Raw genomic sequence first — 16,523 nt, 5'->3', positions numbered from 1 at the left:
CTAAGTTTTATACCAACCTGACACAACTAGTCATCTGAAAGCATGGACTCTAAATTAAGAAAATGCCTCCATAAGATTGGACTACATGCGTGCCTATAGAACATTTTCGTAATTAGTGATTGATGGGGTAGGGCCCTGCCCGTTTCAGGTTGTACCACCCCTGGGCTGGTGGTACTGGGTTCTATAAGAAAGCAGGCTGAGCAAGCCACAAAGAGTGAGCTGATAAGCAGCAGTACCGCCCATGGCCTTTGATTCAGGTCCTGCTCTGTGAGTTCCTGCCCTCACTGCTTTTGATGATGAACTGTTATATGGAACTGTGAGCAAAATAAACCCTTTCTTCTTTAAGTTGTTTTCTTTTTTCTTTTGTGTTTTTGAGACAAGTTTTCTCTCTGCAACAGCCGTGGCTGGCCTTGAACCAGCTTTGTAGACCAGGCTGGCCTTGGATTCACAGAGATCTATTTGCCTCTGCCTCCGAAGTGCTGGAATTAAGGGCATGCACCACCATGCCCAGTCCAAGTTGCTTTTGGTCATGGTGTTTTAACATAGAAGTGGAAACCCATAATCATAAAACTTGGCTCCTGTTTATCTGTATGAAATAACCTCACATCCATGTTCAACTGTGTACAATAAACATGCTGAGCTTCTGGGGTGCCGAGGCATCTCTATCAGAGAGCCCAGACAACCTGATTCCAGCTTTTCGGTATATCTGTATGTCTGTGTATCTGTCTATGCTTCATTCCCTCCATACCCCATCCAGTCAGGTCTGTCCCTGGAACAGTGCTGGAGGTAGCACTTTGGCTAAACTAAAGTAATATTAAATTGATTTTGTGTTTATGATCCTTTTTTGAGAAGCAAAATGTTAACTTTTGTAAAATTCAAACAACTGAGAACCAGCATGCCTCTAGCCCATACATGTACTGCAGGCCAGTTAGTTACATGTGCAGTCAAGGGTACCTTTTCTATCTAGGGAAAGAATGAAAAGACTCTCTGCCTTGCCTGCTGAGCAAAATCCTGACCAGGTTCCATGTCCTCCATACCTCCCCATCCCACCATTGCAGCCAGTGCTTCCCTGAACTCCAGTTCATTCCTCCTCCACAGACTGCACAGCAGAGGCCTGGCACAGAACCTGCCTGCAAAGGAGTGGGAAAGCGGGTACTTAGCTCACCGGTCAGCCTAGGTTTTTGGTGCTCATGCTCAGAAACACACAGGCAGCATCTTCCAGGAAGAGCTGAGGCCCCTTGAGCTTCAGGTCTAGGGAGAGGGAATTTTAGCCATGACTTTGCAGCTTAACTACTTTTTTTTTTTTTTTGAGAAAAAGCAGTGTCTGAAAAGAAGGACATTTGCAGCCTATTAGTGAAAACAGAGAAGTAAGAAATTGTGATAAACATACAGTTCAGAAAACCTTCCTGACCAAATGCACATGGTAAGAAATAAGCAGGCAAAAAACAAAACAACAAAAAACAACAACAAAAAACCCATCATTCAAATAACTGAGAAGCCGTTATTTTGTCCACTTTCAAACAGATCCTTAAACCTCCAAATTCAGTAGAATATGGTCACGGTTATCTTAAGGGATGCGGGCTACATAGGTACCTTGAAAATTTGAAGAATGTCAATGTCACCACTTGTTCCAGTTTCCTAAGATTTTCTTAAGATATCCACTTACCTATTGAGCATCATTTCTAAGAGACAAAAGCTGTACCACAATTGTACCAGAATTCTGCCTTACTCTGAGAGTTGTCGCTGTGAAGTTTCCACGGAATTTCAGCAGTGGCCATGTCTATATAATAGGATTGAAATGGTGCTCATTCTTTTCACATCACACACACATTCACACGTGAGTGGCTACTATATCTATGGTAACCCCTTCTAAAAAGGAAACAACTTACTTCCAAATATGCCCATATATAGATAGAATTCATTTATCATTTCTCCTTCATTGTATATTTATAGTTTATATAGAACAGGGCAGTTTTTAAAATATGAGTCTATTGGATATTTTATTCCTTTCTCATGAAGCTGACCACTGAGTGGATAATATTTACTAACACATGATGCTCAAATACTCCCCAAAGCTGAAGGATTCTTGGAAATATTTAAGAAAAGAAAATGCCCATGCTCTGAAGAAGGCAATGTGGCCATTGTGTATCTATAAGGTTTGGTTTTCTGTGAGGGAAGAGGGAACTGCCTAAAGTTGAAGAGTTCACTGTATTACAAGGAACGAGAACACGCGCGCACAGTGGCTACTGTTTGCTGAAAATCTGAGTTCATCCATGCCCCCAATTTCCTAGAAAAATCCAAATGACCAAAAGTATGTATGTATGTAACCAGTTCTCTCCTTGACTAAAAATACATTTAAAAGTCATAGCTACTGAATTTTCTAATAAAATGTTCAAGCATTTGCAACATCAAATGTCTTAGTCCACTGTCAATGCTAGCAAAAATACCATAGACCTGATAGAAGAATAACCAAAATATATTTCTCATGGGTTCTCTAGGCTGCAGGTCTAGGCACTGATGGGTTAGTAAGTCCTGAGGGCCCATGACTTAGTTCACAGACTACTGTCCTCTACCTGTTCCCTCACAGGTGAACGGAGTTCTCTGGGGGTCTGTCTCAAAAGAGAACTAGTACCATTCATAATGAGCTACCCTGAAAACAAAGCCCCACCTCCCCTCACCATCCCACTAGGACTATGTTTTCAACTATGAATTTTAGGAATGGATAGGGTACACAAATGTTCCATCTATGGTAGCAGGATAAAACAAAAAAGATCCCAGGGTGACCAGAGGTGCTCTGAGGGGCAGAGTCAGCCCTCTCTGCAACTACTTCTGTTAAATGTTTCACTTATAAAAGTAAAAGGCGAGGATCTAGAGAGGCTGGGGCAAGCCCTAGATTCACAGTTTATTGTATTTTATTGGATTAATGTGTTTATTCTTCTGTAGGAGTCAATTTCCAATCAAAGATTTAATATATATATATTAAAGACAGGGTATCCTGTAGCCCTGACTGGCCTGGAACTCATTATGTAAACCAGGCTAGCCTCAAAATCAAAGATCTACCTGCCTCTGCCTCTCAAGTACTAGGAATAAATCACTACTCTTAGCACCAATTCGATTCTTTAGTGCCTCCTCTATAGAGTTCTGAAACCTCCTTCTCAGCCAACATTAAAGACACTATCTGTGGTGACTTCCATGATATAAGTTTTATTCAGAAACTCATTTTTTTAAATTTTTTAATTCTTTATTAATCACACTTTATTCACTTTCTATCCCCCCTGTGGTTCCCTCCCTCCTCCCATCCCAATCCCCCCCTCCCTCCACCCTCTGCAGGCATGCCCCTCCCCAAGTCTACTGATAGGAGAGGTCTTCTCAGAAACTCATCTTTAAGCAGTCTTGTTCATCAATGTCTGGTTTAAGCTCACTCACAATTTCATTAAAATGTTAGCATAAGGACAAAACTGAGTTTAGTGGTTATAGAGTATTAAGGGAAATGTTACCAAGGGATGGAATTAGAACCAATGTGTGTGGTCATTCCAAATTAAGTGTCCCAGGGCGGAATGAAGCTGATATTTGCATAGGTATTTGGAATTGGGCCACAGCCCTCTCTCCTCATATCTATTTGTGTCTACTGACCTAAATGGAGGGCAGGACAGGAATGCATCAGAAGTTAGGTTCAGACATCTACAGGCTGGCAATCTTCAGAGCTCTGACAGAAGCCAGGTAATGGGCTCACAGGGCTTCTAGCATCGTTTGGAAACAACCTGATAAATCATGTAACAAGGCTTCCTTATTCAAGTGATTTCTGAAGAATATTTAAATCCATCCTAACCCAATTGTACCCTTTAGGCATAGGGCTAATAAAACTGCCCCAAATTGCAGAGTGCTCTAGAATCCATATTTTTTTTTCCTTTGTTTTGGTTTTGGTTTTGTTGAGAGAGAAGGTTTCTCTGTGTAGCCTTGGCTGTCCTGGATTTACTTTGTAGACCAGGCTGGCCTCCAACTCACAGAGACCCACCTGCCTCTGCCCCCTCTAAATGCTGGGATTAAAGGTCTGCCCCACCTTGACCAATCAGAATCCATGTTAATTAAACTTTTTCTTTTACTCGTATTTATTACTTTATATGTGGTATGAGGGACTTGAATATACTAGGCTTTACTACCACTGAGCTAAATCACTAACAGGACTCACTTTATGCTTGAGACAGGGTCTCATATATCTCAGACTGGTCTTGAATTCACTATGTAGAAGAGGGTGGCCTTGAACTCCTGATCCTTCTATCTCTACTTCCTGAGTGCTAGAGTAATAAATATATTTCAATTATACAAAACAGTAAGTTCCCTAGAACTGGAACTATCTAAGCAGAATATGGACAATATACATATAGGGTCCTAGGCTTTCCACTTACAAAGGTGCCACTCTGCCACCACCTTTGTTCAGTTCACATGCATATAACAGAGTGTTAAGACCAAAGCAAAAGTTGAGAGGTCTCTTTAAAGCATTTAGGCTGTTTAAGAGTGCCTGTTTGTGGAAAGAATGAAGAAGAGACAATAGTGCTCAACCATGTCACTCCTATGCTCAGCTAGAAAGACTGGGTTTCTAGCTCAGAAGGACCTCCTTCCAGGGTCTCAGAGTTACTACGGGCACCCTGGGTCTCTCTGACCGTACACTCTGCCTTTCTCCTGCTGTTCTTCCCACTGTTTCTGGAAAGCCAAGCCAAGCCTAAAGAATGAAGATGCCGAAGGACCAGGCATCTGAAACAGGGGAACCAACAGTAGTCTCAATTGTCATTGCCAGAGTTTGGATGCATCGACCATTTTACTAATATTCATGTTAAACTCAGATTCCAATCCCAAGGCTTATATATCTGATTGTTTTAGCATAGTCAATTCAGGCAAGACAATCCAACTAAGGCCCTAGCCAGACCTCCCAGACAGAATCAGGAAGCTGTTATCATAGGAAGAAAGCAAATGATCCTGGATGATGGTTGGGGTTGGGGATGGATGGCCATCCTCATTATCAGGTGGCTTGTAGGGAAAGGTGGTTTCTATCTTCACTATACATCTTATATAGTAACTTCATAGCCCTGATAGTACATAATTATGTAATTAACACAAAATTAATTATGTTAACAAAATTGCTCAACTTAGGAAAAGGGGACAGACTGCCAACTGTAGGGCATTGACCCTGGTAAGTTCTGTCCCCTTTTCCTCTACAGCAATTTCTCAGCGCACATGCCACACAGTTATCTTGTAGTCTCGCCGTTTTTCTCATCATCAGCCCATACTTTGTTTTACTGTAATGCATAGCCTCTGTAACTTTGGATAGCTATCAGTCAGGCATTGCTGTCATCTTCCCCAAGGGCACAGCTGTCATGTCAGCAAGAAACAAATTCCACCCATGGGTGCCTGAATGTTTCCCCCAGGAGTCTCTAACAGGCCCACCTTTTATCATGAGGCTGACCTCTGTGTTCCGTGGAACCAACAATCACACACACATCATTTACTTAAGCTTTTTAAAATCTTTCATCTTACAATTTACAATATTTGCTTTTTTAAAGGCAAAATTAAAATAATTTAAATGAAATATTTTAAGTCTTCAACTTTTAGCATCCTTAGTTTGGTTATTTACTTCTGGGTACGGCTGCTGTGTTGCAGAGAACACAGCATTTTACACTATCAGAAAACGATATCTGGAGGCTAGAGATGGATCAGTGGTTAAGAGCACTTGCTGCTCTTGCAGAAAGTTTCTAGTACCCACATGGTCTAGGACTGTAACTCCAGTCTAAAGGCTCCATTGCCATCTTCTGTCCCCCTCTGGCAAATGATGCACAGTCAGACATTTGGCTAAACACCTATACACATAAAACAAAAATAAATCTTTAAAAAGGAAAAAGAAAGTGACATCTGTTTAGCATCCCTGATTCCTCCATCTTCCAGGCACCCTTCGGGAGTCCTTGCTAAGCACCAGCCTATGCCCTTGCATGTCCTTTTTACGGATTCTTGCCAGCATCCCTAGCCTCGGCCTCCTTCATCTTCTGAATGGAACACAGTAAGAGCCTCTCCTGAGATTTCCCAGCTTTCATTCACAACAGTGCATTCTCCACCCTGTAGTTAGACTTATCTTTCAATAACACAAAATATGCCACTTTCAGGTCAGGTCTCATGGCTTCCTGTCACACCCATAAACCACGCTCTTCCACATGGCCAACAAATCCTGATAATGCCCATCAGCCTTCCCCACTCTTGAGCTACGGTCTTCCCAATCCTGGGCCAAAAGACTGGAGCCTATCTCAGGGCCCTTCTCCTGCTTCTGCAGCCCACTCCCAGCCTATCCAAAGCTTCAGAGCTTCTTCTTCCAACCTCCTTTAGGTCTCAGGTTAAGTGTCAGGTCCCTAGAGAGACTTTGGTGACTCAAACCCTTTCTACAAACCCTTTCCTACTCACTCTCCATCCGTCTCTACTGCACGTGAAACCAACTACAGAGCACCAAGCTAAAAGTGTCTGGGTCTCTCTTCCACGGCAAAGCAAGCTTCATCAAAACAGGGATTTGTCTTAAATGCTGTCGAGTCTTTATTTCCTACAATGCTATCACATAATAACCTCTCAACTAATTCCTGTTAAAATGACTCTTACTACTTCTGAATACAACATTGATTCTCACAAGCTATTTATAAAGCCAGCCATCATAATGGAGAAAGTTGATGTAAATGTTGAAAAAGGTGAGCATGAAAGGCAGAAAGCAAGGCGATGATATAACAGCAAGGTGGGAACTCTAGAGACCCCCAGTTTCTGCAGGCAGCCCCCACCATGATGCCAGACTGCAACATCAGCCCTACTTTTGGTACTTTACAGACCTTTGGCAATATTGTTTATTTAATTGAGGATATAGTACCTTTAAGTTTATAAACAACAAAAGAAAAACAAAGAAACTCCTATTCTTTAGAAAATAAGAAATCAGAAATAGGGTTACTCTAGGCCTGTGTCTGGAGGTTATAGAATTTGCCTCATCACTTGGTAGTGGTGGTCTGACTTGGCCCGTTGTTTGGCCTCTGACAGCAGAAGTGGATGCCGGGTAAGTGAAGTGTTCAGGACTCTGCATTCGGGCTCAGAAAATACAGGTTTGAAGGCTGCACTTCTAGCCTGGTAACTTTGGTTAAGTTTCTGATGAACTTGTTCACTCCATCTGAAAGGGGAAAATACATACTTACCTCACAAGCTAAGGTAAACAGTCCTGAAGCTGTGGCTGTTTGTTACAGGGCTTGTATGGAAACACTCACAGCTGTGCATTTCCTTCGAGCCTTCTAACTCTGCGACTCTTTTCCTTGCAGCTCCTGAATACTACAGAATGATTAGCATGTTGCATGTGCGTCTACAGCCAACACACGGGCTCACAATCAGATGAGCTATGTCTAATCAAAACGAGATGCCCTCCCTGGTCACTCACAGCCTCAGTTTTTAAAAACACATTGCCTTTGTCGCATTTCACTGTCTGTGCTCTGATAAATGACAAGCTGCTTTCCTCAGAATAGATCAGGAATCCTGTTTCTTAGCAACACCCTTCCCACAGGCAATAGAAGACAGAACATAATTCCCTTTGGGCATTAAAATCTGCTCATAATACTGAAGATGTAGCCAATTTTCTCTTAGATGCAGAATTAGAAGTCAGTTCTCTACCTATAAAAGAGAGCACAATTAGGACCCTTCACATGACAGCCTTTGAAAAGTTTAACTCATCTCTCATTCCAGGTTATGTTGTTTCGAGAGTCATTTTTGACAGACACTGCAGAATCTTGATCTTGTCTCATGGCCTTGACTGTCATGATTCAAAATTAAGATTGAAGCTTTTCCAATTCGAAACTATTTCCTCCTATCACCTCCCTAGTTTACCTTTCAAAGAAAGCATTTCAATTACTTGTTTCAAATACCAGTTTGCACCTTTAGTTTGATGTTCTAAACTACAGAAAGTAAGAATTTTATGTTTTTTTTTTCCAAGTATAAAATGAGCTCATTATAAATGTAAGGTCCATTTCAAGGTTAAAAGCCAAAAAATTCTAGCATCTAAAATATTTTAGTGATCTATTTTTCCCCCAGCTACTAAAGACATTGTGTGCCAGGTACACTGCTTAGCCATGTTATTTATACCTCATAAAACTCTTATTCTCATCAACTTCAAGGAGAAAAAGCTAGTAGACAAGGAAGCAATGGTATCATTTGTTTTCTGATGCTTTATCCATTAGTTACCTTACCTTTTTGGTAGTGCATTCAGCTTGTCACTGCCTTTAACCTCATTTTTTGGTTCTAATTAGACAAATGGTTAAAAGTTACACAGGAGTTTGAGTTTTTAGAAAAGACATCCTTTAGTAGCCATCCAAGAAAACTTAAAACATACCCAGAACTAACACTTAATTCTTTAATGCTCTACTGTATATTTTCAAAGATAGATTGAAAGAATTCAATGATGTAAAAATGAGCCTATGAGCTGTTTTTGAACAGATGAGTTTCTTACCAACCAGGGCCAAAGTATTTTTCAGCTATTTGATAATCAGAGTAATTGACCATACCTTTGCCATGACTGCAACTCTGTCATTCCCTGACTTTAGGGTTGCTAGGCAACTAGTAAGCAAAACAAATGTGGTCACAATTATTTAAAGTACGTTCCCATCTGATGGATCTAAATTTTCTAGATACTTGTCACTCAAAAAGCTTGTCACATAAAAGTTTACACTTTTTATGACTAAAACCAGTCCTGCCATTATGAATCAATACCCTCAACAACACAAGTTCCCCAGCAAATACACTGTTTGTGCTGCTGCTGGCTCAATCCACTTTACCATTAGATTCATGTGAAATAGTGCCATCAAAAGATGCTCCGCTTATCTGTATATAGGATAAATATATATGCACATATATTTGCCTATGCATTAAATGGAGTGTATTAAGGGGTCAATGTATTAAACAGACACCATATGACAGGACATACTTAAGGCATGCCTCTTCTTTTAGTTGCTTTGCAACATTAACTCACTAGTAGAGACAGAACTTTATCTTAAATAGTTTTACCTTCACAAGCGAGTTAAGAATAAAGATACAAAGTGCACTTTGTACCTGAAAATACGCATGAGTGAATTTTCCTAGCAAATGAAAAGCATTATGCAAACTCTCCTCTATCCCCCTCTTAGCCTGAACCTTGTAGGAAGGTCTAGCTGAACTGGGCCTACAACTGAGACCACAAAATGTAGACAGGCTCTGTGTCTCTAAAGGTTTTCAGTCACAAGTACTGGCCTCAATGTGTGACACTTCAAGCAGCTTTGCTTTCTGTCAGAACAATTATAAATTTACACTTTTTTGTTGACAAAATAGAACTGAGTTCTAGTGAGAATATCGGTGTAAGTATAAGAATGGCCTGAGCCAGCTGATTTATGGGACAGTAAATGCCTAATAACTTCAATAGTAAAAACCCAGTAGCATTTGAAATGAGAATCACAGATAAACAGGTATAAAAATACTTGATAAATACACAAAAAGTTTAATCATGTAACCGATCCTGAAAGTAAAAAGCCTTAAGTTATAGAATTTGAAAAAGACTTCAAAGACCATGTCAGAAAAGAGATTCAGTAAAGGAGGCCAAGAAAACCTTAGCGTTCTAGTAAAACAGCAATTAACGGAAGTTGCCTACCCATTACTCTGGGCTGTGTCAAAACCCAAAATGCTCCCACGACAATTTTATTATTATTATTATTATTATTATTATTTTTTTTTTTTTTTTTGCTTGATACAGGATGCCCAAGAAGAAAATATTTAGAAAATCTGATTCTGGTGATTGGCGCTATAGCTCAGTCGGTAGAGTGCTTCCTAGCATGCAGGAAGCCCTGCATTAAATGCCCCGTCCCACATAAACCAGGCCTGTAATCTCTGCACTCAAGGGGTAGGAGCAAGACTTGAAGGGCATCCATGGCTGTATATAAAGTTTCAGGCCAGGCTTGACAAGTTGATACCTAGCTTAAAAACAAAACAAAACCAGCCAACCAAACAAATAAAAACTTTGATTCTGGGACCCACTATGCCATGGTGGAGCTGTATGTATACTCCCAAACCCTTGTGAACACAGAACTTTTTTTTTTTTAAACCTGGGAAAATATTAACTGAATACAGTGAGAAAAATACATAATACAAGAAAGGATCCACAATCCTGGGGTTTCCTATCAAAATGAGTATGGAATTAACATGAGGATTAATAAGCACCTGAGAAGCTTGGCTGGGGATAGGGAGAGGGCATGCAGTGGTGTAAAATAAACTTTTATTCACCTACTTCAATTGTCTCAGAGGGAGCCTCCTTCTTGCTCTCCTAGGCCTAGTCCTGGAAGCTTCTGCCATCTGATAACCTGGGCCTAGAAAGTTTTCCATCTCTAGGACTTACTACTTAATAAACTCACTCTTTCTTGTTCATTCTGAGCTCATAGCTGGCTGGTTAAACTCAGCTGTTCTGTCTCAAACTCCTCTCCCAGCTGACTTACTTAATCTGACTTTCTCCTGGCCTCTAAATTATTCTGCTTGGCCTCAAACTAATTCCAGCAATCTGTTCTAATCTTCTGGCTCCTTCTCATTCTCTGGCTTGTTCTGTCTTCACCTGTGTCTAGCTTGTTCTCACATTCAACCTCTCTCTGTAAAACTCTGCCGGTAAAATTGCCCTTCTTGATTTATTTGCATCAGTGTAAAAATGTAAGTGCTCTGGAAATTATCTGTTTTACTATATGAGAAAGAATCCAATTAGTTCTTTTTATACATTGAAGTCTCTTGCTTTTGGATATTTGTTGATAATACCTCACAAAAAATTACTGCAAGCTTTGCCATTGTTCATTTTCTGCCCATAATGAGGCAATTTCTGCTGGGTCTATTCTTGCTAATTGACAAAGTCTCATTTTTTCCTTTCAGAATAAATTCATAAATTTTGTCTACATAGATTTTTTTTCTCTGTTTATGTGCTAAAAATATTCTAAGATGCTATCTTCTCTTCACATAGGCTTTCCCATGGGAGAATGATAAGGCAAAATAACCAGAATACAGACTAGCTTTGGATCCAAGAGATCCACATGTGCATCCTGTAATTTCTTTTCTACCAGAACCAATTCTCTCTCAGCTTCAGCTGATAATTTTCTTGGACTATATAAGTCCTTATCACCTTGTAAGATTTGAAACAAATTACTTAGCTCTTGAGTAGTTAATCCAAATGTGGGCCATAGCCAGTTAATATCTCCCAGCAATTTTTGAAAATCATCAAGTTTGCAATTGTTATCTCCCGGCTTTTATTTTCTGTGACCAAATTTTCTGTAAACTTATCTTATATCCTAGATAACTGATACCTTTTGCATAGTGGAGTGTTTAAAATGAGACTCTCAGAAACTGCAAAAAAAAAAAAGGGGGGGGGGAGGTAAATTGGAGAGGGAGAATTTCTGAAAATAAAAACAAGAGCAATAAAATTTAGAAACTTATTATGTCAGACAGTAGTCTAGACAGAAGATAACAGAAAAGTACAAAAGATTACAGAAAATCAAGAGTCTGGTAAACAAAGGTAGGAGATGTGGAAGTCTGGCAATGTGTCTAGTAGAAGTTTCAGACACAGAGTAAAGAGAATCACAGAGATAAGTGCTGATCTCCAAAACCAAAGAAAAATACCCAGAGGTGACAAGCAGAAGTAAACCTAAGCCTGGTCATATCACAACAACTGCAAAATTCCCAAGACAGGGAAAGCTTAAAATGAAATGAGAAGCATCACCGCCAATGAAACGAAGCTAAAAGACAATGGAGTCACAATTTCAAAGGGCTGAGGAAAGGCAGCACAAAGAGGGCAACACAGTGCAACTCACTCTTCCTCCCCTTCCTCCAGAAGAACACTAAGTAGTTTATACGAGAGAGAAAATGTCACCATGGGGACAGGACTTCAATCATGGGTTTTGCTGTCAACTACCAAAGCCAGGATGCTTGGTGCCATGTCCCAAGGACTATCGCAACAAGCCCCATCTCAATGGTTTAAAACAATAGAAATGCTTCCCCACAGTCATGAAGCCAGAAGTCCCAAACCAAGGGGTGTGTATATGTTAAAGAGAGATTCACTACCCATTTCTTTTTTGTTGGGCTTCTTTTCTCTATTTTCAACATTGCCACACAGTCTTGTGTATCAGAATCTGCCTACTATCACATTTATGTTACATTCTTGTTTATGATAAAGACTCCTATCTGGGTATTCTCAGTTTGATTATAACATGGTGTTAGCTTTCAAAACTCTTTTGCATGTATGCTAGTAAACCTGAGTTTCTCTACCCCAGTGGAGCCCATGTTTGCCTCAGAATCTCAAATACCCTAAGTTCTAATTTTTTAAAATAAAAAACTGAGACCAGAGACATTAATTTATTGAATCACACACAACAATAAACCCACTACTCATGCCATGTTCCCTAAGGATCTTGTAAATTCTCAGAGCTTAAAACTCTGAAAACTTAAAAGCTCGGTCACGGAGCTCAGAAATGGGAAATTGAGTTGTAGCCACAGCTGGTCTCTCCCAGAGGCTCTGCAGAAGCATTCCCCTATTCTAGCTTCTGGTAGCTAGCCCCTATCCTCAGAGTTCCTTGGTGGTAGCTCCATCACTGTCTTCATGTGTCCTTCTCTCCATCTCTTCTTTAAGAACATGCTGCTACATTTAGGATCACCATAGCCCAAAGGACCCTATCTTGGGGTCTTTACCCTAATTATATCTGCAAAGCATCTTGCTCCAAATACATCCATGCTCTGAAGTTCTGGGAGGACAAATTTTTGGGGTGCAGGCACAATTCAACTGCAATGTCCTTAAAGGCAGGGAAGAAGAAATGGAAACCAAGTAAAGGCAGGTAAAATGATAGAAGTGGCAGATTAAAAACAAAAGCAAAATAATGTACATGGCTACTTTCAAGTCACAGGCATTGGTCTCAATCTCTGTAATGCCTTCCCTGACACCCCAGCTTACGAGGCTGTAATGCACTGACGAAGGCACTCAAGTCATCTTCAAATAGGATGGCCTCGGGTTAACGTGTACACTGCTGGATGTGTCTACTTGGAAGATTAATTGAAAGACCTCAACTGCCTATTTAGAGGAAAAGGAAAATCTAGATGAGTGCCAGCATTCCCTGCTTTCTGCTTCCTGGTCTACCTGCTGTGAGGAGGCAGCCTCTCCTTATACCTTGCGCACAATAGACTGTAGCCTCAAACTAAGAGCCAAAATACATCCTTCCTTGAAATTGCTTCTTGGGTTGCCATGTGTGCCATGGCAACAAGAAAAGTAACACAATGTATGAGAACATTAAGATAAGAAAATACAGAGATTACAGAATACAAGTTTAAAACTGAGTTTTTCAAAAGGAAACATTCTTTTTGAAGCTAAAATCTTTTACAAGCAGTGGCTAAACAGCTGTTTCTTCCTAGACAATTTCAAGGATTTAAAAAATGTTTTAATTATTTTTGATGGTTTAAAAGGTTAACAAAACTTTAAAACCGTAAGATTTGTTTTTGATCGCATCTTTATTCTTCAGCCAATTCTACATCTTAATAATAACTTCCTTGAAATTCCTGGCTGCAAAGAACAAACAGATCTGAGTCTTCAACCATCGTATTGAACACAATTTTGGAATACACAGGATGGACCAGTTTTAATGAGCTGATTTTTTTAAAAAGTCATTTGCAAACATACACACATACAAAGAAAGGATAGTTCTACGATTTTGCCTTTTTTTTTTTGAGACAAGGGTTCATTTAGTTCAGGCTGGCCTCAAACTTGCTGTTTAATGGAGGATGGTCTTGAACTTGGATCCTCCTGCCTCACCTCTTAATTGCTTAGATTATAGGTGTATACCATCAAACCCAGCTTACAATTTTACCTTAGACAAGTTGCAAAATAAAACACAAAGCACAAATTTAAGCATAATGATAATGTCTGAAAAAGGAAGAGAACTCAGTAAATAACCATGCACTATTCACAGAAGTTGGAGGACAGTCTGGGAAACATGAGACCCAGCTGGGAAAGGGAGAACAATTTTTAAGAAACAACAGGATTCTCCTTCAACTATCTTGGATATGCTTCCTTGTTTCTTATAGTGAGGCATAGCTAGTGGTCAGAATCTTACATCACTTTCGTTACTCTAATTTTAACGAAGCAAGAAAAATGGCTCAGTGAGTAAGGGCACCCGCAGCCAAGCTTGATTCCTTGATACCCACCAGACGGAATGAGAGAACTGACTCCTACCAAGGTATCCTAAATGCCACATGAACACTGACACTCATACTAAACCAATAATCACAAGTACACTGTAAGAGTTTAGATTTTCTTTGGAAAATCTAAAAAGAGGGAATCTCCCCTGAGAGGCAGATTGTGCTTCGGGGCAATGACTGATTCCAGAGCTGGCACAGACAAAACACAAGATGAGCCTAAAGGCCTTGCCAGTGGCAGCAGCAGCAGTTTGAGACAGCGACTAACCACCAAAGGCAAATGAACGCTGGTCCCTTAAGCTGTTATTCATTAAAAACATCGTTTCCTTCTGTCCTCATCATTGAACTCAACTTTCTTTCTTTGTAAGAAAGACCAGAGTAGGCCAGAATGTTTAAAGACTTGACTGTAAGCATTTTTAAAGAATGTTTAAGTTCCTTGACTAGGCCTGGCAAAACAAGTGCATTTGTAATGGTCATGAAAATGACTCCAGGAAGACAGTAAATCCCTCAAGATTATGGGGTAAACAAAGACAAATAGAGAGAATGTAATGGGGGAAAAACTTCATCCCATAAAATGGTCTCAATAACTAACAGAAGTGAAGTCTGCTAGATCACTGCCCTTAAAATTTACCAGTGTTGGAGGTTATAAATCTTAAAGACATTAGCTTCCTAATAGCTTTTCTGTAGATCCTGACATTTGAGTTATAGTAATAGTTGCCTAGGTTACTTTGCAAAACCTTAAAAGCCACATGTGCTACAAATGCTGAATTTACTCAAACTTGAAGCTGATGTTTGACTAAAATGAGACAAAAAGCCCAGCATCTGTCTTCATATGGTGTCTAGCCTCTCCAGTCTTACCTCGGTCAGATCTACTTGCCTCTACATTGATTCTAAACTCAGCGTTAACAAGGATGACTGGAGTTAGCATTCTTATACCCCACCTTAAATGTTCTCTCAGTAGCTCAGGTACCTAAAGCCTCTCAAGTCTTATCACAAGACCCAGACCAAATCATGACTAAGATGTTTATGCAAGATGATGATATGGCTGAGGGTTAACTCAGCATTCCTAGGTTGTCAGCCACATTTTGGTCTACAAACTGCAAGGCCAGAACACTTATAGAGGAAGGAAAACATCATTTCAAGCTGCCCACGCATAATGAAAATTTATCAAACCTTAATCCCTATCCCTTATCCCCAATGAAAGCTTGAACAAAAAAGTATCCCAATCACCTCTTTGATATGTACTTGCCCCTTTCTGTGAGAAAGGGGAAGCCCTAGTGAAGAAGCTGGCCCCTCTGGGTCACAGCATATGGGTTGGTTTCATTTCTAATGTCTCCCCACCATGAAATCCCACTGTTTGGTATTAAAAAGGGAAGGGAGGGCTTGAACCCAGGGTTAAACATGCATTCTACCATAAAGCACACCACCAGCCTTGAGGATCTTATACTGGCTCATTTTAGCAAAAGCTGGAACAATTTATGCAACAAAATACCATTTTGGAGTTACAACAAAAAGTAATATTAATATGGAAACATGGTTGAATAAATGAGGATCAAATTTGCACATTAAAATTCCAAGTAATAAATGTAAAATGGCCCTTTCTAGAAAGTAAGCGTTAAATTTTTTCCCTTGAGCACTGTTTGGACTTAGTGACTTGCTTCCAGGGAACTGAAAGTGAAAAAATAGTAACTTTAAAATAGAGAGAGACCTGGTAGATATGCTAAGTGACCCATGTTCACATCATCAGTGACGCCAGGCTGAGAAAACAAGGGAAACACACACCTTGCCAAACAACTCCAGTCCTGGTGCAATACCAAATATACCTGAATAAAGAAATGCTCTATAAAATATTTTAACCCACTGTTTTAGAAAAAAAAAAAAAAAAAAAAGGAAAGACCAACTGTGTGGTTAAGAAAACAAAATGACTATATGCAAGTGATCATTGAATGGGTCCAGATACAAGGACATTAGTGGAAGCCTGGTAAAATATGAAGTGCCCATACTTTAGCTAGTGGAAATATACAGTGGAGGGTGTACCCTCTACTAAATACTAAAAAACACTCCAGCTGTTAAGATCATGGACAAGTCACAAGTTTGTATTCTCTAACTAAGTATCTACAATTTTTTACAAAATTACAGTCACATAAATCACAGATCTTTTAACATTAGCTAGCAGAAAGATAAACAGAAATTGTTGTATACTGAAAGTAGACTTAACAGGGCTCATTTCTGTAATCCCAACACTGGAAAAAGGACCAATTTTCTAGGTCAATTAAAATACTGCATTAGAT

This window comes from Meriones unguiculatus, chromosome 2 (genome assembly GCF_030254825.1).
Source record: "Meriones unguiculatus strain TT.TT164.6M chromosome 2, Bangor_MerUng_6.1, whole genome shotgun sequence".
Classification (NCBI taxonomy): Eukaryota; Metazoa; Chordata; class Mammalia; order Rodentia; family Muridae; genus Meriones; species Meriones unguiculatus.
The sequence above is the reverse complement of the archived record's forward strand: the minus strand, read 5'-3'. Positions refer to the sequence as shown.